Source organism: Canis lupus, chromosome 1, assembly GCF_048164855.1.
Source record: "Canis lupus baileyi chromosome 1, mCanLup2.hap1, whole genome shotgun sequence".
Lineage (NCBI taxonomy): Eukaryota > Metazoa > Chordata > Mammalia > Carnivora > Canidae > Canis > Canis lupus.
This window is the reverse complement of record NC_132838.1, coordinates 82,897,675-82,925,544: the sequence shown is the minus strand read 5'-3', so window position 1 is coordinate 82,925,544 and position 27,870 is coordinate 82,897,675. Positions and strand designations below refer to the sequence as shown.

The 27,870-nt window shown below is 43.4% G+C and overlaps 1 long non-coding RNA gene across 2 annotated transcripts in view; it reads left to right on the top strand.

Annotated features, from left to right (window-relative positions):
* The window catches only part of LOC140639426 (uncharacterized), a 49,612-nt gene that overhangs the window by 12,991 nt on the left and 8,751 nt on the right, over positions 1–27,870 (top strand). Inside the window, exon 1 of one of the 2 annotated variants that reach the window (XR_012036155.1) lies at positions 26,135–26,298. The exons of the other annotated variant lie outside the window; for it this stretch is intronic. This is a non-coding gene — a long non-coding RNA (uncharacterized lncRNA). Of the gene's footprint in view, positions 1–26,134; positions 26,299–27,870 lie in introns of those variants that run through there. 2 annotated transcript variants of the gene reach the window in all.

Here is a 27,870-nt window from a genome sequence, read left to right as displayed (position 1 = left end):
TTCAGAGTTAGCACAAGTACAGCCATCCCAGGCCCCTGTGAATAAGAACTGAATTTTACCTTACTTCAGTTACAGGAAGAAAACAGTTTACAGCTTAACGTCCTAGAAAGCCCCATATTAGAATAAAAACAGAGCCCAAGCCAGTGGCAGGAAGCTCCTATTAGAATAAGAACCGAGCTCAATGCCCTTGAAAGCCCCATATCAGAATGTAAACAGAACTTGAGGAATTGCTCCCCGCCTTCTGGAGGTCTCCTAGACCAGCCCTTAAAACTAAGCTGAAACCCAGGTCAGGGTCCAAGTCCCCGCGCCGCTGTGTCGGGTACACTTGGACCCAAGCTCGAGCTTGCAAATAAACCTTCGTGTGTTTGCATCGATGTCAGCTCCTTGGTGGTTTCTCGGATACCTAATCTTGGGCACAACAAAACAGTTTTCTGTTTCTATTTATTTTTTAAGATTTTAATTATTTATTTGAAAGAGAGAGAGAGTGAGAGACAGAAGGAGCAGGGGGAGAGGTAGAGGGAAAGCAAAAAGCAGGCTCCCTGTTGAGCAGAGAGCCCGATGTGGGGCTTGAACCCAGGACCCCAGGATTATGTCCTGAGCCAAAGGCAGACACTTAACCAACTGAGTGTCCCAGGTACCCCTCTGTTTCTATTTCTTTGTAATTAACAGTAGGACATGGAAAAGTCCATTCATTTTGTAAAATAGGGATTGTCTAACTAATTACCAAATTCTCTAATTACCCATACTTGTGGTATGGGTTTTGTTGTTCTTATTGTTCTGTGTCTTTTCTTATTCACATTTTTACTTTATGTATTTATTTATTTATTTTTTAGGCATATAATTATATCATTAGCAAAACCAAAGAATTTTATTCTTATTCTCAAATGTTAGGGTAGTTATTTAATTTTGTTGTGTTAATGAGTTTGGGATTTCTTCCAAGTCAGTGTTTAGTCATAATGATGATGGTGAACATTCTGGTGTGTAGTTTGTTTAATTTTGCACTTTAGGATCCTATCTGCCATCAGTCTGGTAAATAGCCTTATTATTAAATAATTTCTATAAATCTTATTTTATTCAGTAGGAATGGCTGCCACTTTACTAAATATATTTTAAGCACCTAAAGATATGATCATCTGGTTTTCCTCCTCAAAGGACTGCTGTAATAGATTATGTTGCTAGACTTCCTGGTATGGGAACACCCTTGACTTTGTGGAAAGAGTCATGGTCTGCTTTTTTTTTTTTCTTTTTCTTTTTAATACATGACTGTTCTATTTGTTAATATTTTATTTAGGTTTCTTGAATCTATATTCATGAACTAGCCTGTAATTTTCAATTTTGGCTTACCTTTTATTGGCTTTGATTCAGTTTATTTTGATCTTATAAAATGAATTGGGGGCTTTTCATCCTTTTCTATGGCTTAGAGCAATTTAAATAAAAGTATTGTCAATCCTTTAAAGGTTAGATGAAATTCAGCTAGAAATTTATGCCTGGTGAGTTTTCAGACATTTGTATTTTTCTCCTCTTTCCCACTGAACTTTCAATGCCTCCATTTTTCTTTCTTTCTTTTTTTTTTTTTAAAGGTTTTATTTATTTATTTCAGAGAGAGAGAGCGAGAGAGAGAGAGAGAAGAGCACACGCGCGCATGAGTGGGGGGTGGAAGGGCAGAGAGGGAGAAGCAGACTCCCCACTAAGCAGGGAACTGACAAAGGGCTCAATCTCAGGACCCGGAGATCATGACCTGAGCCTAAGGCAGATGCTTAATTGACTGAACCATCCAGGCACCCTCAATGCCTCAATTTTATCATTTGGCATCTTAATTCTAGATTGGGATTTTTGTTATTCTTATAATGTAAATCTTCCATTTTCAAGAGCCTGCAGTTAGACTTAGCTTACCTATCTCTAGTCAGAATCTTCCTATCTATGCAATATATAGACATGTATAAAGATTCACTGCTTACCAGTCTTCTTTTTCATTTTTCCCCAGACTGACATTTACATTCTGATTTTATTTGATGTTCGATTAGTCTTTCCCTGGGACAGTTTCCTCAAATGGAGTACATTGCAAATGTACTGATATACTCTGAAATCTTGCAACTCCTCCCTCATATTTTTCTTTTTCTCTCACTGATTAATGAAATAATGTCTGGGCATGGAATTCCTCTCAGTGCTAGGTAATGATATTTCACTGTTTTCTGGCTTCCAGGGTTGTGGTCTGATATGATGCCTGTTAGATTTTTTTCCCTATTGTAGGTAACTTGTTCATTCTTTCTGGAAGCTTATAAGATCTTCTCCTTATCTTCAGAATTCAAGACTTTTCATTGGGAAAGGTTAAATGTGTGTCTTTTCTCACAGGACCACGTTTCCCTAATGACACATGATGTTGACCATCTATCTCTCCATGTGTGCATTGGTCACTTATCTCTCTTTGGAGTTTATTCGACTGATATGTTCACTTTCTAGCTGGGCTATTTGCCTTTTTATTGTAGCTATTGATTGTTAGTTGTGTTTTTTGTTGCTTGATTGAATCTATGGCTTCCCAACATTTTCTGGGTAATGATGATTATCAAAGGAATATATTCTTTATGTTTCATCAGGAGTTGGAAAAAGTACTTTGTGACATTAATGTAGAATGACAATCAGATATTGAGGGCTGAATGAGAGTAAGAAATTAATCCTCAGAGGTTTAAATTACACTTTAAAGGGTTCACTCTAGAAGGTGTTTATAGTATTTACTGTAAGGAAGTCAGGGTAGAAGTGAGTAGTCTAGTTTAGGATCTGTTATAATAATGGAGGCAGTAGGGCAGCCCCGGTGGCGCAGCGGTTTAGCGCCGCCTGCAGCCCGGGGTGTGATCCTGGAGACCAGGGATCTAGTCCCACGTAGGGCTCCCTGCATGGAGCCTGCTTCTCCCTCTGCCTGCTTCTCCCTCTGCCTGTGTCTCTGCCTGCGTCTCTATGAGTAAATAAACCAAATCTTAAAAAAATAATAAAATAAATAAAAAATCTTTAAAAAAATAATGGAGGTAGTAAGTAAAGGTATTGGGACGATGGTATAATGGAGAATAGGATTGTAAGTGATTAAGTAAAATGAAAAGAATTTGCCACTTGATTGAAAGCAGTAAGGAGAGAAAAAGAGGAGTCAGGGAAAACTTTACAGTTTTTGTCCTTAGAAACTAGAAGAATGGAGTTACTGAGTTTAAGATGACTGCAGGAGAAGTAGTTTGAGGATGAATATTAAGAGTTTTTTTGTTTACATGTCATATATGAAATTTCTATTAGATATACCAATGGGGATATCTAAGTAAGAAGTTGGATCTCCTTACTGGAATTCAGAGGGAAAATATTGCCTGGAGAGAAAAATAAGGGACTCATCATCAGATAGATGGCATTTAAAATCATGATCCTCCAAAAAAATGTCATATATACATACAATGGAATATTATCAAGCCTTAAAAAGGATATCCTGTCATTTGAGACAAGATAGATGAATCTAGAGGGCATTATGCTAAGTGAAATAAGGCAGACAGAGAAAGACCAATAGAAAGACAAGGTATTACTTAGATGTGGAAGAAAGCAAGGAGGAAGGAGGCAAGGAAGAAAGAAAAGAAAAAAAAATCAAACCCATAAAAAGTAGAAAAGTAGTTGCCAGGCATTAGGGGGAAATAGGAAGAGGTTGGTAAAAGGATAGAAATTTCCAGTGATAAAATGAATGCAGTCTAAGAATCTAATGTGTAGACATTGGTGACTATAGTTGATAACACTGTCTTATATCCTTGAAATCTGAAATTTGCTAAGAGAGTAAGTTTAAAAAAATTCTCATTAAAAAAAAAGGAAACATGGATGACAGATATGTTAGTAAACTCTATGGGGAGAAACCCTTTCATGATGTATACTTATAGCAATCAAATCACCGTGATGTACACCTTAAATATCTTACATTTTATGGGCTCAGTGGTTGAGCATCTGCCTTTGGCTCAAGTCACAATGCAATCCTGGGGTCCTGGGATCGAGCCTGCATCAGGCTCCCTCCATCCCTCTCCCTTTGCCTATGTCTCTGCCTCTCTCATGAATGAGTAAATAAAATCATTTTTAAAAATCTTACATTTTACAATTCTTTTTGTCAATTATACCTCAATAAAACTGGTGGGGGGGAAGGTCTTGATCTTGTATGAGAACATCTAAGGAATTAGTGTTGTACAGAAAGAAAGAGCTCTGAGATTAGAGAATGAGAGTCAAAAAACAAAGGAGGCTGAGAAGACACCCATGAGACAGGGAGGGAGCTGAAAGTGAGTGACCTAATGTCAGAGAAAATGATGCCTCAGGAAGGAGGGGATGATCAGTTGGGTCAAAGGCCACCAGAGATGGAGTAAGTTGAATTGGAGAATGGACCTTTGGTTTTGACGATGGGGAAGTCACTGGTGGAGCTGACCATAACTGTTTGGCTGCCTTGATGGCAATGGAAGCCTGATTGAGGTAGGTTCAAGAGATGAGTAAATAGGACAGCCCAGGTGGCTCAGCAGTTTAGCGCCGCCTTCAGCCCAGGGTGTGATCCTGGAGACCTGGGATCGAGTCCCACATCGGGCTCCCTGCATGGAGCCTGCTTCTCCCTCTGCCTGTGTCTCTGCCTCTCTCTGTGTGTCTCTCATGAATACATAAATAAAATCTTTAAAATAAAAAAAAGGGATGAGTGAATAAGGATATTTAAAAACTTCTATTATTATTTGCGCTTCAAACAAAAATGTTGAGGTATGTTTCTTAGTATCAAAATCTAGTTATACTCTGGTAGGCAACCTCGGCTAATTTAAATTAACACAGATTATTAAAAAATACTTACATAAATCGGCTATTTGAGGACACCACAAACACACTGTACAGAACTAAGCACAAGACATCCTATGGTTCCCTAGAATTTCTTTCTGAATATTTGTATGGAAAAATGAGCAGTTCTATAAAGGACAGCTGAGAAATGAGGCTGGGATAGAAGGAAGTGAATGAAGAATCTTTCTTTTACAGATGGAGAATTTTAAAACCCATGCAGTAGACAGACAAAAACTGATGCTACAGTAGCAAGATGGGGACAGTGGCTGGAGCAATGCCTTTGTGTAGATTAAAAAGTATCTAATCACAAATGGCAGCATTGACCTCAGATAGGAATTGATGTTTCAGAGTCAACAGAAGAAAGAAAATATGTGTGTGGGGAGAGAGAAGTAGATTGTGCATGTCAGGGTTGGAGTCTTTGGGCTCAACAGTGACCCTTAGTTCATTTACTGAATTTTTTTTTTTGTTCAAAAATCACATTATTTCACCCTAGAGAGTGCTCTGTATCTTACCTAGACTTGAATATAAGTGCTCTTACTGTTTCCATATCCAAGATACTGTCTTTCCCTACAGCAGTGCTGTCTCTCTGATAGATGTTCTGTTTGTTCATGTTCATGTTCCTTTCTCGGAGTCTTCGTCCCCTTTGGATGACTTGTATTTTTCTTTATTGGCTCGTGGGGATGAGACCTAGCAGATTTGGTACTCGACCTGGCAGCACATGCAGAAAGCTTACCTCTATTGTTGTATAAAGGCAGGCAGGTGCCAGACCTTTTCTCTCTCTTTCATCTTCTTAAATTTGCTCAGACTTGACAACAGGGATCACCCAGCCCACCCACTGCATGACTTTACATCTTCTGTCTCAGGAATAACTGGCACAATCATGTGGTCAAGTTTAAACACCTGGGCAGGCTCTTGTCAGGGTCGTTTCTTCTCTGATCCTTACATGGTGTTCGGGCACTGTGGCCTAGAAGTTCTCCAACCGATGGGGGTAAAGAACATGCATGTCTGTATATTCCTTCTCCCAACCAACTCCTATATGTTGCCAGGGCCTTGCTTGCACCCAATATCCTATAGCCTCCAGCAGCCATTTTACCCAGGAATGCAAACAGGAGCTCCTTTATTCCTTTTGAGAGGTGCTTTGGTGGTCTCCTTACTTTATACATCTGGTAGACATTTGTTGATTATTTACCTTGTACCAAACACTGTGCCAGTTTCTCAAAGTATGTCCTGCAGAACATGAGCTGTGCAGTATATTACGGGTATGTACTGGAAAAGCTGCCTTTGTTGGTTCAAAAAAGAAAAAAAACAAAGTGTGGGACTTCTCATACAATTTGCGATGCTCATGGGAACACTGCCCCAGGATGCCACTTTTCGGAGTGGTCTCAGTATTTTCTGCCTCTCCCCCCAACTCATGCTCTCTTTCTCTAATAAATAAATACGATCTTTAAAAAATTAAGCAACAACAATAACAACAAACCCCAAAGCGTTGGAGTTATTGTCTTCTTTTAGAACCAAGCCTAAATAAAATGCATCCAAGTAATGCTAGCTGCTTTAACAAAGATAAACAAAACTGGATAAATACAAATTCAAATGCAATAAAAGTTCATTTCTCCTTCATCAACAGTCTACAATGCAGTTTCTGGGTGTCAGGGCAAGTTTTTGCTCTATACAGACTTGTAGGACCTAACACATGCTAGCTCTGCCATTTTCCTTTCTTTTTTTTTTTTTTTTTTAAGATTTTATTTATTTATTCACAAGAGACAGAGAGAGAGGCAGAGACACAGGCAGAGGGAGAAGCAGGCTCCATGCAGGGAGCCTGACATGGGACTCGATCCTCGGTCTCCAGGATCACACCCTGGGCCGAAGGCAGGCGCCAAACCACTGAGCCACCCAGGGATCCCCTCTGCCATTTTCAAAATGGCAGAAAATTTTTCAAAATTTCAATTTCATTTTCAAAATTTCAAAATAATATTTTCAAAATATTACTTCCACAGCCACACTGGTGACATGGGGCACTGTCACTTCAGCGAGCCTGAAAGGGAAAGAACATGGAGGACTGTGTGTGGGAAGTGGCCCACATTCCTTCTCCTTCTCTCCTGTGCCGTATAGAACTCAGCTATATACGGCACATCTCACTGCAAAGGTGTTTGGGAAATGTCCTCCAGCTGTGTGCTCAGGAGAAAAGGAAATGAATTTTGTTGAACAGCTAGCAGACTGTCACAGCAACCACTGAAAGAGACACACACCAAAGCTTTCCTTGAGCATCTTTTTAGGAGCTACTTATAATAATTGTGATTATGACGATGATTTAAAAACATGGGAAAGGGCTGGAGTGCCTGGGTGGTTCTGTTGGTTAAGCTGTAGACTCTTGATTTTGGCTCAGGTCATGATCTCAGGTTGGTGAGATCAGCTCAGGTCGGGTTCCACGCTTAGCAGGGAGTCTGCTTGCCCCCCTCCCTCTGCTTCTTTTTCTGCTTGCTCTCTCTGCCCCCCTCAAATAAACAAACAACTAAACTCTAAAAAAAAAAAAAACAAAAAAAAACCCCAACCCCCCCAAAAAAAACCATGGGGATGTGCTTTCAATCAATAGCAGATATTTACTGAATACATAAAATGTTCAATGTACCCTGCTAAGTGCTTTATACCCAGGATCTCGTTTAATGCTCTCCTAAACCCCAAGACAGGAGAGTATATTGATTCTCTTTGGTACATGAGGAAACTCAAAGTTACAGAGCGTCAGAAGCCGGATGTAGAACTTGGTCAGTCAACTTCAAAAGCCTGTGCAAGACCTCTTTGCTATGCTCAAAAAACCTCGCACGCTAGATCACAGCCACTTAAAAAGGAGGAACATAAAAAGATTCAAAGGAGCACACAAAGTGCATAATGGACATTGTGTTTGGGTGCTGCAATTTTTATTTTCCAAAACTGTGCTTAAAGAAGCTTTATCCTAGTTCAAACCCTTTGACCAAGATGACATTTTTCTTCAGATGAAAGGAGACTAATTCTTACCAATTACAAAGTAGTAAGTATAACAACAAATAAGAAAAAAAAACACTCTCAATAATAATGAGAACAACACCCTTTCCTTTTCCTGGAATTTGCTTTTGGATAACCTCTCTGGGACTTGTCTGTGGTTATGGAATAAGAAAACCTTTAGTCGTTTTCTTTGAAACGGGTGTGGCTTTACTTTGTTCTCCACCTGAGTAACTTATTGCAAAGAGCATTTTATTTGCTCAGAAAGGGATCCACGTGGGAATCCTACCACTTAATGTTTTCCCACAACCACCACACTGCATCTCTTAATGTGATGGAATATTTTTTCCTTTCTTTTCTGTGGCTGTTGTTCTTCTTAGACAACTATTATTGTCTAAATCAAATTTTCTCTTGAACCTTCTCAAAGTTACAGAAACTGCAAGAAAGGTACAAGGAATTTTTAAAAATATTTTATTTATTTATTCATGAGACACACAGAGAGGGAGGCAGAGACACAGGCAGAGGGAGAAGCAGGCCCCCTAGGGGAGCCCAATGCAGGACTGGATTCCTAAGACTCCAGGATCACACCCTGAGCTGAAGGCAGATGCTCAACCACTGAGCGACCCAGGTGTCCAGGTACAAAGAATTATTTTCCCCTTGAACCATTTGATAGTAAGTTGACTGCATGGTACACTATCCCCGCCCTACCTATGACCAAGAATATTTTCAAAACAAGGACATCCTTTTACAAAAGCACAATGCACTCACTGAGATCTTCAGGTTAGCATTTTTTACGTTACAACCATCTACTCCCCGAACCCCATTCGGGTTTTACCAATTGTCCGGTGAGTCCATTACAGTAAAGGGTCCACCAGAATCCCTGGTTGTACTTCGTTGTCAACCACTTATGTCCCCCCAACCAGCAACAATTAGCCCCCCAGTCTTTCTCTAACTTTTCTGATTTTGATGCCTTTGAAAATATAGGCCTCTTACTTTACAGGCATTGCCCAACTTGGGTCTTATCTGATATAAGATTGAGCTTACACATCTTTAGCAGGAATTTCTCAAGTGACACTTTATTTGCAGGCATCCTATCAGGAGCACACGACTTCAGTTTTCCTAGTTATTGACAACATTCACTTTGATCACTTGATGGTGATATCTGTCACCTTTTCCAATAAGAACTTACTCTTGTCCCTACTCCAATTAATGCATATTTTGTGGGGCAGGGGTCTCTGTAAATATCCCCTTCTCCTTACACTTGCAATTTATCCATATATTGACATTGCTAAGGGCTCATGATTTTCTATTTTATTCAAGAAGTTATAATCCATCATAATGACCATTTATTCTGATAATCAAGCTGGCTTCCGTGTCCTTTAGATGTGTCCCTGTCATTTCCTTGTCTACTGGCACAGAGTCCATCCTGTAAGTTTCCTGCCTTAGCCCTACAATCGGCCATTTCCCCCAAAGTGGAGAATAGTATCGAGTATATGAAATATAGGCTGCGTTGATTGCTATTAGAAGTCCTCTTATCTTAGCAGGCAAAATTGTGGGATATATGTAAATATACATTTGTATGTTATACAGCTACAGACAAAATTATATAGGTATATGCATATATATACATATATGTACACACATACATATTTTCATCTATACTTAGTTTTATGTCTATCTATATATGTTGAAAACCCTAAGCCTACCCCACTAAATCCAGTTCCCACCCAACACGACAGTGTTCTAGTTTCTTCTTTTTCCACATTTCTAACTCCTGACTTCAACAGTAAGAAATTTGGCTCCCAATATCCTTAAATCTCATTTGCTCTGCCCCTCAGTATCTGGTCATAGCCACTGCCCTATACCTCTGAGTATGCCCTACTCACTCTGCCATTGCCCTGACTTGTCAACACCACCCTGTGGAAGCCATTCTCACCCCCTCTTAGACTCTGCTTCCAGTTCCTGCATGGGCACCTTCCTCATCCCACGGGACTATGGATCAGACCCATGGATCGGATCCATTGGAATATGGATTGGACCCATATGTATCCCACTGGAGTATGGATTGACCCACGTCTATGCCCCCTAGGTTGTGACTCCTCACACAAGACCCCCTGCTGTGGCAATGCCATCCTCACCCAGCTGGGTCCCTGAATCCCCATGGCAGCTACTCAGCCTGACTCCCCAGAGGGGAACAGCATTTGCCACCCTAAAATATGCCTTTTTGGCATTCGGATTATTTTAGGCTGGTTATTGTTAAGAAAAAGCACAGGAGAAACTCTGGAAACCCAGTAGAAGTGACCGACCTCTTGTAAGAGACATTTATGTTTATAAGGGAAATCTCCATTTCTTCCTGTACCAGGAAGAGGAGAGTAACTAAATCTCTGGAAACTCATCAGTGGAGAAAGTACTTAAGTCCACACAATGACCTTACCTTTGTTTGCTGCCTCTCCACACATTAGAATTGAGTGCAGGACCCTGACAGCCCTAAATCATCACCATGACAGACCCTGAGTCCTCTCTGAAGGTTCTCTGCTTCTGATGAAGTTTATTTTGTTTTTGTTTTTTTTTTAAAGATTTTATTTATTTATTTATTCATGATAGACATAGAGAGAGGCAGAGACACAGGCGGAAGGAGAAGCAGGCCCCATGCAGGGAGCCCGAAGTGGGACTCGATTCTGGGGCTCCAGGATCAGGCCCCGGGCCAAAGGCAGGCACTAAACTGCTGAGCCACACAAGGTTCCCCTGATGAAGTTTATTTTGGACACCATCAGTAGGCATGGAGTTGAGGTCGGAGTGACCAAATGCTTCAGTGGATAGGATGCTAGACTAGAAGTTGAGGAGACTGGCATCTAGTTCTGGTCCTGCACTTTGCCAGTGGTGGGAAGCCTGTACCACCCATAGTCTTTCATAGAAAGGGGGTGATAGGGACACCTGGGTGGCTCAGTAGTTGAGCATCTCTCTTTGGCTCAAGTCAGGATCCCGGGATCAAGTCTCACATTGGGTTCCCTGCCTGCTTCTCCCTCTGCCTAGGTCTCTTCCTCTCTCTGTGTGTCTCTCATGAATAATAAAATCTTAAAAAAAAAAGAGAGAGAAGGAAAAGGAGTGATAAATAAATAGAATGGTCAATAAATAAAATGTCTGATAAGAATCCCTTCCCCCGCAAACATAGTAATAATTGTTGTGAAGATAAAGTGAAATAAGGCATTCTGAAATGTTTTTGAAAACTATAAAAATCTAGGCAACTATGATATTTTTTAAGAAAAATATTTGTCAAGAAATATTAATGGAATGCATATTTTTGGTAGGGCAATTCTATTTTCTTAATGGCTTACAAAATTGATTGACTAAAATATGTCGCAGTACACAGAGTTGGAAATGGGTGCTGAGGAGATAAAAGGTGGGGTGTCCCTGTGGGAGTGGGGGCAGCACACATTGGACCTTGCTGCAACCAGAACTCTGTCAGCTTATGGGATGAGCTTTGAGGAATTTCCAACTTAATTCAATTTGCATCTTTATTGACCAGGTAACTATAAATTTAAAAATACAACTATTCTTTTGTCTAAGTAATCTCTACATCAAATGTGGGGCTCGAGCTCATGACCCTGAGATCAAGAGTGTTCTGACTGAGCCAGGCAGGCACTCCAGTTTTATTATAAATTTTAAGAGCAGGATTCTTCCTCCTGTGATACCCCATCCCCAAATTTACTTCTCTTTATTTACCTCCTCTGTGGAAATTTCCTTTGTGTATTTACACCATTGTAGCTGCTTCTAGAACTTCCTTTTTCATAACTGTTTACTGTCTAGATATATGTAGTAACTAATTAAACTATTTCTTTTTTAAAGATTTTTATTTATTTATTCATGAGAGACGCAGAGAGAGAGAGGCAGAGACACAGGCAGAGGGAGAAGCAGGTTCCATGTGGGGAGCCCAATGCAGGACTCGATCCCAGGTCTCCAGGATCAGGCCCTGGGCTGAAGGCGACGCTAAACCGCTGAGCCACCTGGGCTGCCCAAACTATCTCCTATTTCAACAAAAGAAGCCAACTAATGAGATCTTAGAATTTGAAAATTCCTTGATTCTCCAGGCTTCTGCTTATGTGAAAGCAATGAATTTAAGTTTTCTCGTATCTTATGAATGAAATCCCTTTTTGGCATTTTTGATAGAGTCTAATGCATATTGAAATTGCCTTTCACTTATTCTTGGATGCCACAGTAATGAAATAAAAAGTACCACCAAATAAAGAAGGACCCTGAGGCCACCAGCCCTATATGGATTACATATAAAGACGAGATTCTAATGTTGCTCTATGATAGAGGGACTTAGATTCATTTTTAAAGGATTCCAGAAAAACCACAGAAAGAAATTCAATACCTTTCAAAAGAAGAAATGAGGTCAAAGGCTGAGGAAGGCAGAATTAAGAAATACCCACACTAGAAAAAGCAAAAAGCAGCACGAATATTGCAAGGAAGTGGTCAGTGCTAGCAAACAGTGGGGCAATGAGGTTGAGAAGAGGTGGAAACTGGCTCAAGGCCCCTCTTCCATTCGGGTCTCTGCTGAGCGCTGTTGAAAAGTTCTAGTCACTTCCACCTGCCCATCATCACTGCAAGGGGTTTCTTAGCGGGTGGTACCTGGGAGATGTTATGCAGGTAATGGAGCTGGGCCAATGAATGGGACAAAGAACAGGCTCCCCACAGGGTGAACCAGAGCTGTGTGGGGGCGGTGGGGAGGGCATTGATTTCAGCCAGATTGGGCACTTTTGAAGATGAATTTACCCTCATGTATCTCTTCATTCACCCATTCATTCCTTCAGGAAACAATTATTGCACATATAGGGTTGCAGATGTTTGAAACCAAAGTACCAGACACACCTAATAAAAATTGTAGGCCAAATAAAAAAATAATCTCATATTTCAGTGATATAGAAAACTTACTGATTATTAGAGATGGTGGTTCCCACATCTATGTCTTGATATCTTGATTCTCTCTAAAGACCCCCACAAAAATGGCCATGAATGAATTATTTTAAAGCACAAACCCACAAAGACTAAGAGAGCAGAGGAAAGAACCATAAAAGGGAAGGTGGAAAGCCAGTGGATGAGTCAGAATGAACTAACCAGCTCAAAGAAGCTCAACCCTAAGCTGGTAGTGGTTAGGAAGAGAGTCAGCCATTTGGTTTGTGCCACGTGCTCCCAGAAATGCTCAGCAATGAGTGACACCAGATATCCCCAAAATGGGAGTGATTGGAAACATAGGTCGGAAGTCTTTTATGAAGCAGTTAGGCCCATCTTTCTTCTCAAAGCCTGTTAGCAGACCTGTCCTGTCCTTCCCCCACCTTTGCACATGACTGGGAGGTTAGTTCCAAGCAGCACTGCCCAGCAGGGTAGCCACTGAGCAGGTGAGGTTTCTGAGCACTCAAAATGTGGTTCTTATAAATTGAGATGTGCTGTGAATGTGAAACACAGTAGATTTGATGACAGAGCACAGTACAAAACAACATAAGATGCCTCTCGGTATATTTTCTTAATATTAATGATACGTTAAAACAATAATGCTTTTGATCTATTGGGTTAAATAAAACATATGATTAAAATTCATTTCTCTTTTTTTTTTAATAAGACAGAAAGAACATTTAAAATTACTGCAAGGACTCTCATGCTATTTCTGTTAGTGATGCTCTAGAGAGGGTGACCTGGGGCAAGGCACAGCTGAGGAGCTTCTTCCGTACTGAAAAAGGGGCTGCTGAGGAGCATAAGCGAGTGCATTGTAGTGGGAAACCAGCTTCTCCCACTCAGATCCTAGAATGCTGACAGCTGGTCTCCCAACCAGCAGGTGGTGGGGGGGGGGACACACATGCCCCTCAGGAGAAGCTGATCAGCATGGAAGACCTAAGATCCTAAAGCAGACCCTGCACCCCTGCCCCTAACCCCACAATATTGCACTTCTACACCTGCCAACAGGTTCCTGAAAACTCCTGCAACTTTCTTGGGGTAGGATGTGCCTCTCAGTTGGCCAACCCCTTGCTCTTGCTCTTCCACTGGGGAGACATCGCTGACTGCATGACCTACGCAGCAGACTCAGGCTCCCTGCGACACTGAACTTTGGCTGCTTCCTGCTGCCCCCCAGCCCTGCCCCAAACTGGCCTCCTTCCTTCCTGCCTCACTTCTCTACCTCCATTCTGGGTTTTCTTGAGATCATCTGTGGGATCAATACCCTGAACTAGGCTCCTCGTATTTGGGTCTGCTTTGGGAGGGGGACCTAAAGAAGACATATTTTGATAGTAGGGGTGCTTCAGGAAAACAGCCCAGTGTCTCTCTCTGCAGGGAAGCCTTGTTCTCGGCACTTTCTGGAGCCTACCTATGAATACGAGCAGGGAGCCCAAAGCACCAAACAGACATCCGAGGGAATCCTCTAATAATTCAGAAAGCAAGACAAATGTGTTGTTTTTTTTCAATGGCAGTCTATATTGTGGTTCATTGTTAATACCCTGCTCATTCATAGAAACATTACTGTGCCATAAGAATCATACTAACTGCACAAAAAGATGTGTGCACGTCTGTGCTAGTCTCAACAGAAAGCTAAAACACCGGGCTGTGTGCCTCAGAGTTCCCACCTGGAGCTCTCTGAGCACCCAGGAGGTGCTGCTCACAGAGTCAGGTGCCCAAATACAGAGAGGAGATCCAGTCCCTGCTGTCCGCAGAGGCACAGTCTAAGGCAGAAGTCAGATATGAGGGGAAATGCTCTGTTGTACAAGGGAGCGAGTGGGGTAGAGTCTGCACAGCAGGAAGACCCTAAACCAAACAGGCTGGGGGAGGAGCGAGAGGAAATGTGTGTGCAGAGGGGGAGGTGGCTGGCTGCAGCAGAAGGAAGGGCCTTCCCAGCAGAGAGCACGGAGAGGGGCTGCATGCAGGAGACTGGAGCCACCTTGAGCCAGCTGCGGTGGAAGGGAAGGGGAACGTGTCCAGGAAGGGGTTAGAGGGGGCCTGGGTCTGGCTTATCGTGCAAAAGGTAACAGAAGGATCTACAGGAGCCAGGAGATCATTGAAATGCCCTGGTGATTTCACCTAAAGAGAGAACACCCCTGATGGCCACCATGCTTTTCCTTGGAGGCTGGAGGCCTCCCCTTGCTCGTCTAGTGGTCTGTGGAGGGAATGAAAACAACCACTGCCTCAGTTTGTTTTGAAAGGGAAAATACCTGGGCCTGTGGGACTGGGTACAGTGGGGAGAGAGGGCAGCTACCTGGTAACAGGGTAGAGTGTGCCTTTTGTGCTTTAAGTGTCCTTTCCACCCCAACCGCCCACGAAGACTGATATCCACTCTTTGCACCTATCACTCAGCAGCTCCAGAATAGCCCGGGGCCTCTCACCAAGGAGCTGAGCTTCAGGCCTTCCTCCTCCTGAGACTTGGTCTGTCTGGGTCCAACCTCCACTGAGGGGCAGTGGATCAGATGCTCTAATCCTGGCGGATGTGGAATTCTTCCCAAGTTTTATAACATCTTACACTAGTTACAGAAGAAAAGTTTCTAAAAAGCACTAAGAAGGGATCTAAGGGGAACATCAGGCACCTCACAGAGTGACAGGGACAAGATCTGCTGGCAACTCTCTTCATAGCACCCCTAAATCATCACACAGACACGGAGGGTCCAGAAAACCATGTCAAAGCCAAAGCAGCAAGCTATTTTAGGTGGCTGAGAGAGGTCTTCAAGGTGACCCTTAAAACCACTTCTGGACAACACAGTTGGCCTCTCTCCCATTAAAGAGCAAAACATGGGGGCAGCTGTTAGGATAAAGCTGAACTTACAAAAACAGGTGGTGGGCAAAATAGGGCCATAGCCCGCAGTGGACCAACTCCAGAATAGAGGTGGAAGGAACACAGTCTTGGGAGACACCCAGACTTAAACTCAAATCCTAGCTCTAGTAACCTTCCTGTGAGGGTTAGTTAACCTTGTCAATCCTCATTTATCCTTGAATGTAAATGGAATTAGTAATTCCCACCTCTAGTCTAGTGATAAGGCACAGAGGAGATCCTAAATATAAAGACCTTAACACTATTCCCAGCAGGTGGAGGACCCAACAGATGTTAGATCCTCTTCTCCACTTTGACTTTTTCTTGGGCCAGCGTTGTTTAACACATGCGGGTCCATAAATACTTGTTGAGTATGATGGCCATAGTGAACACTTATGAAGAGAAAGTTCTGAGTCAGCAAAAGGCATCAGGATTATTGGGCTGAAAGACTCCTTGGCTATCTACCGATGGTTTCTCATCCTTGCGCTACTTGACATTTTGGGCAGGAGAACTCTTTTGTTGTGGGGAGCTGTGCTGTGCATTGTAAGATGTTTGGCAGCATCCTGGTCTCTACCAAGTGGATGCCAATAGCAGTGCTCCTTCCCCTTGCAAACCCCTGGGATGGGGGGTAAAATTACCCAGATTGAGATCTGTAGGGCTGGCTCATACCCCAGCGGTCCTCTGAACCAGTGTGCCTGGTTTGGTCCTGGATGACCATTCCCTCAAGGACTTGGTTGGCCTTGAGGAGAGATGCAATTTAGTGCTTGAGATCCACTCTGCTTCCTAAGTGGAGCCAACATTATTGTACTTACCATAGAATATTTTGTCAAACACTTAATATGACAGTTTCTAAAAATCCTCAGGTGCAGGTAACTCTTGTCTCTCCAGTAGTCTGGACAGTCAAGAGTGAATATGTGAATAATGAAGGAATGTATGAATGAAGAGGGAAGACATGAGCAATTTTATTTTGTCTGTACATTGGCTGTAGTGGTTCCTTTGTTTTTTTCCACCCAAATCCCAATGTGTCTTCTTCCCTTCTGATTTCTCTTAAGGAACCTCTTCCACAGACTGGGCACTCATGGCGGGACTGTCAAAATCCAGGTCCTGCTCTCCTCCTAGGAAAGACCAAAATCCCTGGGGGATTCTTTCCTTCACATTGCTCTGCCTCCTGGTGCCAGGTGACTCAAGCTCGACCAGATACGTCTTTGTCACAGGAGTTTGAGTCCTGAAGGGCAAATGAAGGAGCAGGGGGAAAGAAGAGGAATGGATCATTCTGATATGTTGGCTTCCAAAGGGATTTGGAGGGTAGCTGCTTCATCGTCTTCCTGCCTTGAAGAGGCAGATGGGGGTCAGCATCATGAGGTGACTTTTCCTCAAGTTACTGTCAGGAAAGAATAAGGCTGATGGGGTCTTTGGGGAAGATGGGAAAAGAGAGAGAGATGGGAAATCCAGGCAAGAAGGAACAGAAGGTGTTCCTCCTGAAGGATAGTGGTGTGGGTCTGCCCACTTGTGACCCTGGGGCTGTGGCTTACCCCCCAGACCTCGGGGGTTTGGAGAAAGTTACTCAGGGCCTCACTCGTGACCCTTTCACTATGTCCTTTGGAAATGTGTGAGGCTGGGCTTCTGGGCGATAGCTTACCCTTTATTTTAAAATTTGTAATTTTTTAAAAGATTTTATTTATTTATTCATGAGAGAGAGAGAGAGAGAAAGTGAGGGAGAGAGAGAGGCAGAGACACAGTCAGAGGGAGAAGCAGACTCCTGTGGGACTTGACCCCAGGACCCTGGAATCATGCCCTGAGCTGAAGTCAGACACCCAACCCCTGAACCACCCACGTGCCCCTTATTTGTATTTTTTTAAAGATTTATTTTAGAGAGAGAGAGAGAGCAGGAGTGGGGGCAGGGAGAATGGAGGGAGAGGGAGAGAGAGAGAATCCATGCAGGTTCCCCACTGAGTGCAGAACCCAATACGGGGCTCCATCCCACCACCGAGATCATGGACTTAGCCAGAATCAGGAGTCGGCCACCTAACCCATTGAGCCACCCAGGCACCCCAATGGCTTCCCCTTTAAAACAACAGTTACCACTACCATTACTGTTACTGGTTACTAAGCTCTGCGTGCCCTGGGCGTGAGCTCTTTGCCTGTATTTTCCCATTGATTCCTCCCCCAGAGCCCACGAGTGAGGGGCTAGTGCTTTTTGTAGATGAAGCTACTGAGCTTCAGAGAAAGGTAGAAACAGGATTTGAACCAAGATCTGACCAATGGCGAAGCCTCTGATTGCAGGCGGTGGGGACTTTCCAGCCTGAGCCCTCCAGCTCCAGGCCCCAGAGAAGCAGAAACGGAGGAGAGAGGGCGAGGTCCCCACATCCCAGTCTGGCCCAGCCCACTCAGCTCTCTCTGCCTGCAGCTTTTTAAGCAGGACCTAACTTCTCGAACCTGATTTTGATCCAACTTTGGAAACGCAGCTGTCTCCTGATGAACCCCCCTCCCCTCCATCTGGCAGATTACTTGCTTTTCACCTCCTCCTCCCTGCCCTGGCCCACGGGTCAGCGGGCTACTTGATAGCGCCTTGGCCAGGGAATCAATGGGTAAGGAAGGGAAAAGGAGGGAGACTTAGCTCAACCCTTGTTACCTGAGGCAGCGGCTGAAACCAAGGCCCACAAAGGAGGTTTTGTATTTCCCATGAATTTAAAATGTCCCTGTCACTCATGCTACCGAATGTCCTGAGTCGGTGATCCAAAGAGAATGCAGTCATTGTGTTAGCAGAACAGTTTATAAGGAAATACTTCACAGCATCCAGTTATGCGGTAAAAACTCAACTGCAAAGAGCTAACTACTCAGCTGTCTCTTTGTTGTGGAATGGAGCTGCTGAGAAGCCTGGGACCTTTAGGAGGCCCCAGTCACCCCTCTCTGGGGGTCCCAGTCCTGCCTTCTTTTCTCTGTGGGTCCCAGTCACACCCCTACTCTCTCGGTGCTGCTCCCTCACTCCCTACTCCACCTAGGCCTTTCTGCATGCCATCTCCAGTTCTGGTCAGGGAGCATATAAGCTTGGTTTTATTTTTATTTTTATTTTTTTAAAGATTTTACTTATTCATGAGAGCTACAGAGACAGGCAGAGGGAGAAACAGGCTCTCCACGTGGAGCCCGATGTGGGACTCAATCTCAGGACCTGGGATCACGCCCTGAGCCAAAGGCACACACTCAACCACTGAGCCACCCAGGCATCCCTAAGCTTGGCTTTAAACTTGAGATGTCTGAATGTTAGAACAGTACTGATAAATTAGAAGCAGCAAGTTGGCCTTGACACACTTGGCCATTGGGCTTAATCATGAAGCTTTGGAGAAGAAGGAAGCCATTCCAGTCCAGGGAATAATAGGTGTCTTTTCAAAATTTTTCTTTTTTTTTTTTTTTTCCCTCTCTCTTCTTTGTCTTTTTCCTTTCTCTAATTTTCTTGTTTTTATTTATTATCATTTTTTTAATGCTCCTCCACACAGGAGGAGGGGAGCTGCTGTCGTATAAAAAAATATTGTATCGGCTTGCAAACTACCAGTGCATTGAAGCTTTGCTCCCAAACTGACAGGCAATTCTGTTAGCTCTGGAGTAATTCTGTTTTATTCTGAGGTTGAAAGTGAAAGAAGAAGTTTCCTAATTCTGACTTGATTTCTTTTTCTCAAATTATTATTCTTAGGAACTGTAAAAGAGAATGTCAAAATTATACTTTCCACTGCTTTCTCTCCTCCTCTTAAATATTTTCTGGGGTAAGGGGAGGTTATAATTATTTTTCTAACTTTTTTTTTTTTTTTTTTTTTTTTTTTTTAAGTAGGATCCATGCCCAGCATGGGGCTTGAGCTCACACACCTGAGATTGAGCCACATGCTCTATCAGCTGAGCCAGCCAGGTACCCCTCTAACTTTTTGTTTTTGCTTTTAATTTAAAATCAATTAATTAACATATAGTGTATTATTAGTTTCAGAGGTGGAGTTCAGTGATTCATTAGTTGCATATAACCCCGAGTGCTGTTATATCAAGTGCCCTCCTTAATGCCTATCATCCATGCCACCATCTATTCTCCTCTAGCGACGCTCAGTTGGTTTCCTGTGATTAAGTCTTATAGTTTGTTTCCCTCTCTGACTTCATCTTATTTTTCCTTCTCTTCCCCATGTTCATCTGTTTTTTTCTACCTCTGAAACTATATATATATATATAATATATATATATATATATATTATATATATATATATATATACTATATACCACATCTTCTTTACCCATTTATCTGTCAATGGACATCTGGTCTCTTTCCATAGTTTGGCTATTATATAATTGTGCTATAAATATTGGGGTGCATGTGCCCCTTTGAGTTGCTGTGTGTATCCTTTGGGTAAATACCTAGTAGCTCAATCGCTGGGTCATAGGGTAGCTCTATTTTTAACTTTTTGAGGGACCTTCATACTGTTTTCCAGAGTGTCTGTACCCATTGGCATTCCCACCAAGAGTGTAAGGGGGTCCCCTTTCTCCACATTGTCATCAACATCTGTTATTTCTCGAGTTATTAATTTTAGCCATTCTGATCAGTGTGAGGTGGTACCTCATTGTGGAAGGAAACAGTTGACAAAACTAAAGACAATCTACAGAATGGGAGAAGATATTGACAAATGTCTTGTCAGATAAAGGGCTAGTATCCAAAATCTATTAAGAACTTATCAAACTCAACACCCAAAAAACAACCTGGTGAAGAAATGGGCAGAAGACATGAACAGACATTTCTCCAAAGAAGACCTACACATGGCCAACAGATACATGAAAAAATGTTCAACATCACTTGGCATCAGGGAAATACAAATCAAAACCCTCTATTTTTTGATCATGAAAACTCTCAGACCAAAGTAGAGAATTTGTACTCTGGGCAAATTCAAAACTAGCAAAAGCAAGGAAATAATGGAATTAAATAGCAAAGGTGGAGGAAAACAAGACTCTCACCTTTGAATTCGCAATAATAAGGCCATCTCCCTTATATGTTAATGTGTAAATTAACAAGACTTTCATCTTTTGGGGGCCTCTGCCTCTGGCCCAGCCCCCACCATCTGCTTTTGTGGTTTCTTCCTTGGGATTAGAGTATATACAAAGGCCTTGGATGGAAGGCAGATGAGACTTGAAATTTCAGCAAACCTCATAAATAGGTTTTCAGAAAAGCCAGCAGGCCGTGGGTTGCTGACATCCTGGTGGAGCTGCACATAGATGGGAAGAAGGGATGAGTGAGGACCACCCAGACCACAGAAAACACTTTCACTTAAGCCAGCCAAGGAGGAAAGTCAGCCTCAAGCTAGGAAGACCAAACCTTTAGTGGTCTGGACTATACCAGAGCTTCTCAGACTTTGATATGCCCGCAAACCACCTGGGGATCTTACGTAGATGGAGATTTTGAGTAAACTAGAGTGTAGCAGAGCTTCTGAGCTACATTGAATGCTCTACTGTGACCTTGAAATTCTTTTTTTCTTTTTTTTACAAATTTATTTATTTATTTGAGAGAAAGAGAGAGTGAGTGAGGGGAGAAGCAGAGAGAGAGGGAGAGAGAATCGCAAGCAGACTCTGTGCTGAGCTGAGAGTCCAACTCAGGGCTCGATCCCATGACCCTGAGATCATGACTTGAGCTGAAGCCGAGTTGGATGCTTAACAGACTGAGCCACCCAACTGCCCCCCTTGAAATTCTTAATAATTTTTTTTTAAGGATTTTCTTTATTCATGAGAGAGACACACAGAGAGAGAGAGAGAGAGAGAGAGAGACACGCAGACACAGGCAGAGGGAGAAGCAGGCTCCACACAGGGAGCCCAATGTGGGACTCGATCCTGGGTTTCCAGGATCACACCCTGGGCCGAAGGCAGGCGCCAAACCGCTGAGCCACCCGGGCTGCCCAATTCTTAATAATTTAAACTTGAACTTGTGTTTTGTAAGCCAGGTCAGGTGGTGCAGATAGCCCGCAAGAGCAAGGAGGAGATACTGCAGTACATGATGAATATGCATATGAATATGCATGATCCCTGTCTCTTGCTGCCTTATTTGCGTATGTAGAATAATGGAGATGCTCACTAGTACAGAATTCTAGTGGGAATTTTGCAAATCTCAAAGAAAGTGTAATGTTATGTCTGTGGCTTAGGAACGTTAAGGATGCCGGCAGCCTTAGAACCAGAATTTGCTGTGAATACAGAAAGAAAGAAATGTAGTTCTAAGAATCATGAAGAACTAAGAATCTCTAGCATATCCTTTCTGTTACTTCTTTATCTTAGCCAATCATTTATGCCCAAAGTGATGCCACAGAAGGGAAGTTCCATTTCCTTTCAGTTTGTCCTTATTCATCAGGGGGGCAGAAGGCAGAGATTGTTGATAGAATGTGTACTTACTAAGAAGTAAAATAATAAGAATAATTGAGTTGCTTTGTTTAGCGTTTCCTCTCTCAAATAAACAAATAAAAACCTTAAAAAAAGATAAATGGTAAATCTGTGTATTTTAAAGTCTGAATATTTCTTTTCTTAGAGTGAAATTAAATGGCAAATATAAACATTGCTAGTTGAGAGGCTGTGGAAGACAAGGAAAGGCTTCCTCTTGGTACCTTCAGTGGTCCTTTTTTCCTCCTTTTGAACAAGGCACCTAGAGTTTTATTTTGTGTTGGGCCATATAAATCATAGAGCCAGCCTGGCTCATACATGATGCTGGCGTTCTTGGTCCACAGATCACGTTTTGAGAAGTGAGAGCCTAGACCAAGGTGTTGAAGCCCAAAAGACCTGGAATCAATTGTCAACTCTATCACCTGCTAGCTGCTTTTGTGATCTTAGGCAATCCTTTAAGAAATGTGTAAAAGAAAGGCAAAACATATTTTTATGACTTATCAGTAATGATTGTCTAACTTGGTATGTGATACTTTTGCTTACATACTAGAGTTTTCTCATCTATGCAAAGTGGATCATAATTCCTCCCAGGCAAGAATTCAAAAGACAATCCCCTTCTCTAAACTCTTCTTGCCCTTGGCAGAGCCTGGAGCTGAGTGAGGGGTCCATCCCTCCTCTATTGACCTTTTAGTCCTTCTGCTTGCTTATAAGCTCTTTGAGAACTGAGTCATGCCATGCCTCTGTCCTGAACCCCTGCCTGCACAGCCAACCTCTACCATGGACAGTATCAATAGTATTATAAGGTAGATGTTTACTATTGGATAAATACATATAAATCTGCTTCAACCAAGAAATGTGCCACCATTGAAGTACAACACATTCCCTCCAGATTCCTACCATCTGTCCCAATATTAAGAGATTTCCTTCTTGTTTTCCTATTCAGATCATACTTATCCTTCCAGGGGCAGCTATGTGAATTTTTGCTTTGAGACTCTAGAGGAACTGATCCTATCTCTGGCTCTCTTTTCCTATCAGCATCTTGGTTACACTCTCCATTGGTATCAACTCAACTCTTGTGAATGAATACGGCCTTTCCAGGCTTTCCCACTACCCAATCAAAGAAATACATCTGCATCCAAGAACTCCCAGCAGAAATCCTGCACTTTGTTCTGACTGGCTGCCTCCTGAACCAATTCTAATGGTGAAGGTCATACTAGAGGTTGGGGATCTTAAACCTGAGATTACCTAGAAACTATTCACGTTGACAAGATGAAAGCCATTCTATTGATCCATTTAGGACATGCAGCTAATCCCAGACAAATAAAACACCAGGGACAGGTGGTAATAAAATAGCCATTGGTAGACAACCTGAGGGTTCTCCATCCTCCCTATCATGGCTCTGTTAGTAAATATTTTCTCTTTTATGGCTCCATAGCTAACTAGGCCCTTTGAAATAATAGCTCAGCTCTCTTATTTTAAATATAAGGAAATGGAGCCCTGTGGGGAAAAGGGAGGGCCCTGCACAAGATCACATATCTAGTTAGTGGCAAAGCTGGCACTGGAACACACTGCTTCCAACATAGTTAGCTCTTAATCATACACACTCTACTGCCTTGTGGTGCCATTTAAGGATGTTGTATTTATATATTTTCTCTCCTTGCAGACACTGACTTTTCAGGGGGCCAAAGACAGTATTCATCTGCACTGCAGCTTTTAGTTCAGGATTATAGTGAACATTTAGCGAAGGATTATAAATGTATTAAGCAGCCTTAATAATGTGAGTAGGATGAGCAAAAAATTGTTTAGCACCAAAGTGCCAAGCAGAAATCAAACATTAAGTTAAATGATTATTATTGATAAGTTATTACATTGTGTTGTGACCAGAGGGAGAATGTTTTGCCTTTTCTTTAAGTAAGAATGATACAAGAATTTAACCTTAACGTCCCAGACTTGTGAATAGTTTCTGTATATCAGAAGTTTTTCATACCAACTATATCACCTTTATTTTTTTTTTTTTTAAATTTTATTTATTTATTCATGAGAGACACAGAGAGAGAGAGGCAGAGACACAGGCAGAGAGAGAAGCAGGCTCCATGCAGGGAGCCCCACGTGGGACTCGATCCCGCGGCTCCAGGATCAGGCCCTGGGCTAAAGGCGGCGCTAAACCGCTGAGCCATCCGGGCTGCCCCTATATCACCTTTATTATATGTATGTATACTTATATATCCATATCTAATTATCTATCCACCTTTATTTCTTCTTTAAGAAATTATCTGTGCTCAGAGAAATGAAGTTGTAATCTTGAAAATGTCTAAAACTTTGAACTATTGTCTAGTTTTATCTGTGAACTGAGAAATTTGGTGGAACCTGCTCCAAATTCTTGTCTCCATTTTTTCCAAGGTACTGGTGAAGTGAGATTCCTTTTTAGCAAATGGAAAAACAGAAGGAGTGCCACATCACAAATGACATTTGAAAAAAAAAAATCCTAAAGATCATTGGCTATCATCTGAAGCACCTGCTGCCTCAGGCAACCGGGCAATTCCTGCGGGTGGGAGAAGGCACAGGGATCTCTGACACCTCTCCAGGGCCTCACTCCCTAGGAGATGTCTGTACCTAATTTGGGCCTAAGATATCCCTCCACACTTCCCTTTGTCTTCCTATTTTCCAACTCTACCTTTTCATCATACCTGTTTTTACGTTAGGAAAATTTCTAGTTTCTTCCAAGTATAACCCGGATGATGTCAAGGTGTAGCCTGCCCGCCTTGGTCATTCCTACCACCCCACAGCCTTCAAGGCTGAAGTTTGCTCAGGAATTTTTGCTAATTCCCAGGGAACTGCATTCAGAACCTCCTCTATTGGGATGCCTGGGGGGCTCAGTGGTTGAGGGTCTGCCTTTGGTTCAGGTCGTGATCCTGGGATCCTGGGATCAAGTCCCTCATTGGGCTCCCCACAAGAAGCCTGCTTCTCCTTCTACCTATATCTCTGCCTCTCTCTGTGTGTGTCTCATGAATAAATAAATAAAATCTTAAAAAAAAAAAAAAGAAAGAAAAAAAAAAAAAAGAAAAGAAAAAAAAACCCAACCCACCTCTGTCCACAAGGGTGACTTCCTCCTATCATCCATTCTGGCCTTAACATCCAGCCAGCGATAAGAAAGCTCTCAAGTTTTCCCAGAAGGATCCACTTTCACAAAGAAGCATCAGTGAGCAAAGTGGACTTTATTAAAGACACTGGTGGGGTGACAAAGGGCAAGCGAGGTGCCAGCCTTCCCCATGGCCAAAATGTAAGCACCCCCTTCCGTGATTGTATTACAAATTCTCTCCTGGGCCAGGTGTTCTCAAGTCTTTCCCTCAAGCCCCCATTCCTCCCCTTCCTTCTTGTCTCTCTGCTGGCAGCCCTCTGGCCCTCTCCTCATCATTTAAATTCTCTTCTTTTTATACAGAACAATTCAGTTCTCCCAAATCCCTGTCAGCCTGCACACCTCACACTTTCCTGACACGACACATGGGTGATACCTTCCTCTCTCATAATCATCTCTCGAGAGGGTAACAGCCATTGTTTGTTTTCAATCAAACTGGAGTTACTTTCTCTATGAAGGGTTTCCTGAATTTTCCCTCTGAATTTCCAACATTTCAACAAAATCCCTTTTGACCTCTTGATACTTTTAAGATATAATTAATGAGATAATTTATTTGACGGCATCTAGCTAGCCAGCCAGCTAGCTTTCTCCCTCTATGTTAGCGGCATATATAACAGCACTGTGATGCATCTGTGCGGGCTCAGGAGAACTGCTCATGCATATCCCTCTCTATCTCTTCCCAAAGCCGCATTCAGCGGCTCCCTGTTGGAATCTTGGGGTAGGGCGGGCTCCGGGCAGGAGAAGGAGTGGGGATCCCTTAGCCTGCATTAGGTCTGAGAGGTCATGAGATGTCCCCTTGAGTAAGACAGAGGGGTCTCTGTGTGGAAGATCCACCAGTGATGAGAACTGTTGTGACCCAGACTCCCCATGCAGATGAGAACATCCCAGAAGAGCTCGCTCCACATCTGCTCCACCAGGTGCTTTATAGGCATCGGATATGGGGTTGCCATGGCCTGTGCACCTGCTCTTATTCTCCTTTTTGTTCTCAGAGAGTTGGATGTCCTGCTTGTCAATAAGTGACTCTAAGGTGTTGCCAGATTTCAGCTCAGGAAGTTGAGAAATGATCCCCTCCTTCTCTTTCTCTCAAATTTGGAAATTCTCTTCCTTGATGACTGGTGTCTCCAGACACTCATGGACATGGAGGAGGAGGAGTGTAGCAGTCTTCACCTGCTTCTTGCAGGGCATCCCCCAAGAAAGGCCTCTGGTGAGTCGGTAGAAAGGAACACCTGTGGGAGAACCAGTGGGAGAGGGGTGGACGGGACTGCAGGAGCCGCAGGCTCCAGGGAAGGCTGAGCAGTCTGGGCCTGAGACTGTGGACACAGAAGAAGCCAGCCGCCCGGGCTCTCTGCACAGGAGTGCCCAGTCCAGGGCTCAGTAGGACTGGAATCTCGTCCTGTGAGTCCAAGTTAAGTGGAGGCCAAGGTGGAGCCGGGAGGTGAGGGAGCAGAAGACAGTCAGGTGAGTCGGTGATTCATGGGTTGGAGGATCTTTCCCTAAAGGGCTGTTCTAGTTAGCCTCTGCAAGATCTCTTGGCTCTGATCTTCATCACATGTCCCCTGGGCTCCTGTTTTCCCAGTTTGGATCACTTGCCCAGAAGGGGCTGACCTGAGCTAGCACCCAGTATCTCTGAGGAAAGGGTGATTGACTTCTTCCCTTCCTTCCTATATCCTTTTTCCCAGCCTGGCGTGTGTCGGCCAGGGTCCCTGCAGTGTCAGGTACAACCTGCAGTGACAGCAGGGAGACACCTAGGGAGGAGACTGTGGGAGAAGGCCTTGGGGTGAGTGAAGGAATCTGGTGACACTGGGGACATGGTGACTGTGCACTTGGCTGGCCATCCTGTGTCCTGCAGGGCTCCTGGCTGTAGCTGGTGTCCCTAGTCTTCTGCAGCCACCTGGAGAAGCCCCCTGCTAAAGGTCTTTCTCCGCAAACTTTCCACGAAGATTGCCGCAGAATGACCAGGCAAGCTGGACTTCCTGTGTCGTGGGATGATACTGTTCCTGCTGTGTCCCCCTGGGACACCCAGCTCCCCTGCTGCGGCCTCCTCTAACCTGGGCCTCCTCAACTCTGGCCTCTACTGTGCATCTGGCCCATCACTGTCCTTTTCTTCTCCCTCTCCATAGAGTGTCTCTGCCACTGGATCTTGATTTCTTAACCGCTTGCTTCTCACTCCATGATGTGACATTTCTTCCTAGCCACAAAGCTTGCCCAGATGCTAAAACCTATTATCCAACCAAACTGGGTCCCTGACCCAATCTCCTCATTTCACCTCACCTCTTCAGGTTCTTAATCTCTCACCTAGTGAAAAAGCCATAGTTGCATTTGTTAGCTGACAGTTGGAGAGGTGAGGGGAAGGGCCCAGCCTTGATAAGCTCCCATTTTTGTGATGGATCCCAGTTTGCTTCCCCAATCTAGAAAGTCTAGAGGCTCTTGGCCAGGGAAGAGAGTAGACCCAGTCTCTGGCCCTGGGATTGAGTGGATGGCCCTGGCTGTAGGACCAACTCACAAATCTCCACTCTGGGCCCATCGTGCTAGAGCCACTCAAGTCTCCCTTGGAGCCAGGCTGGCTAGACTCCGGGCTGCCAAGTCCAGCTTCAGTCTGACAGACTCCAAGCTCTAAGCAGGTGGACTTAGGTCCTAAGCCCGAGGTCAGGGGCCCGTCTTTAGGGCTATAGCATGTACGTGTAATGAAAAAGCCACTGGAGCCTTCTGCCTAGCAACATCGTCCTTTCTACTTAGAGGAGTGGAGGAGATCCCACAGTGTGGCTCTCCTGGCTCC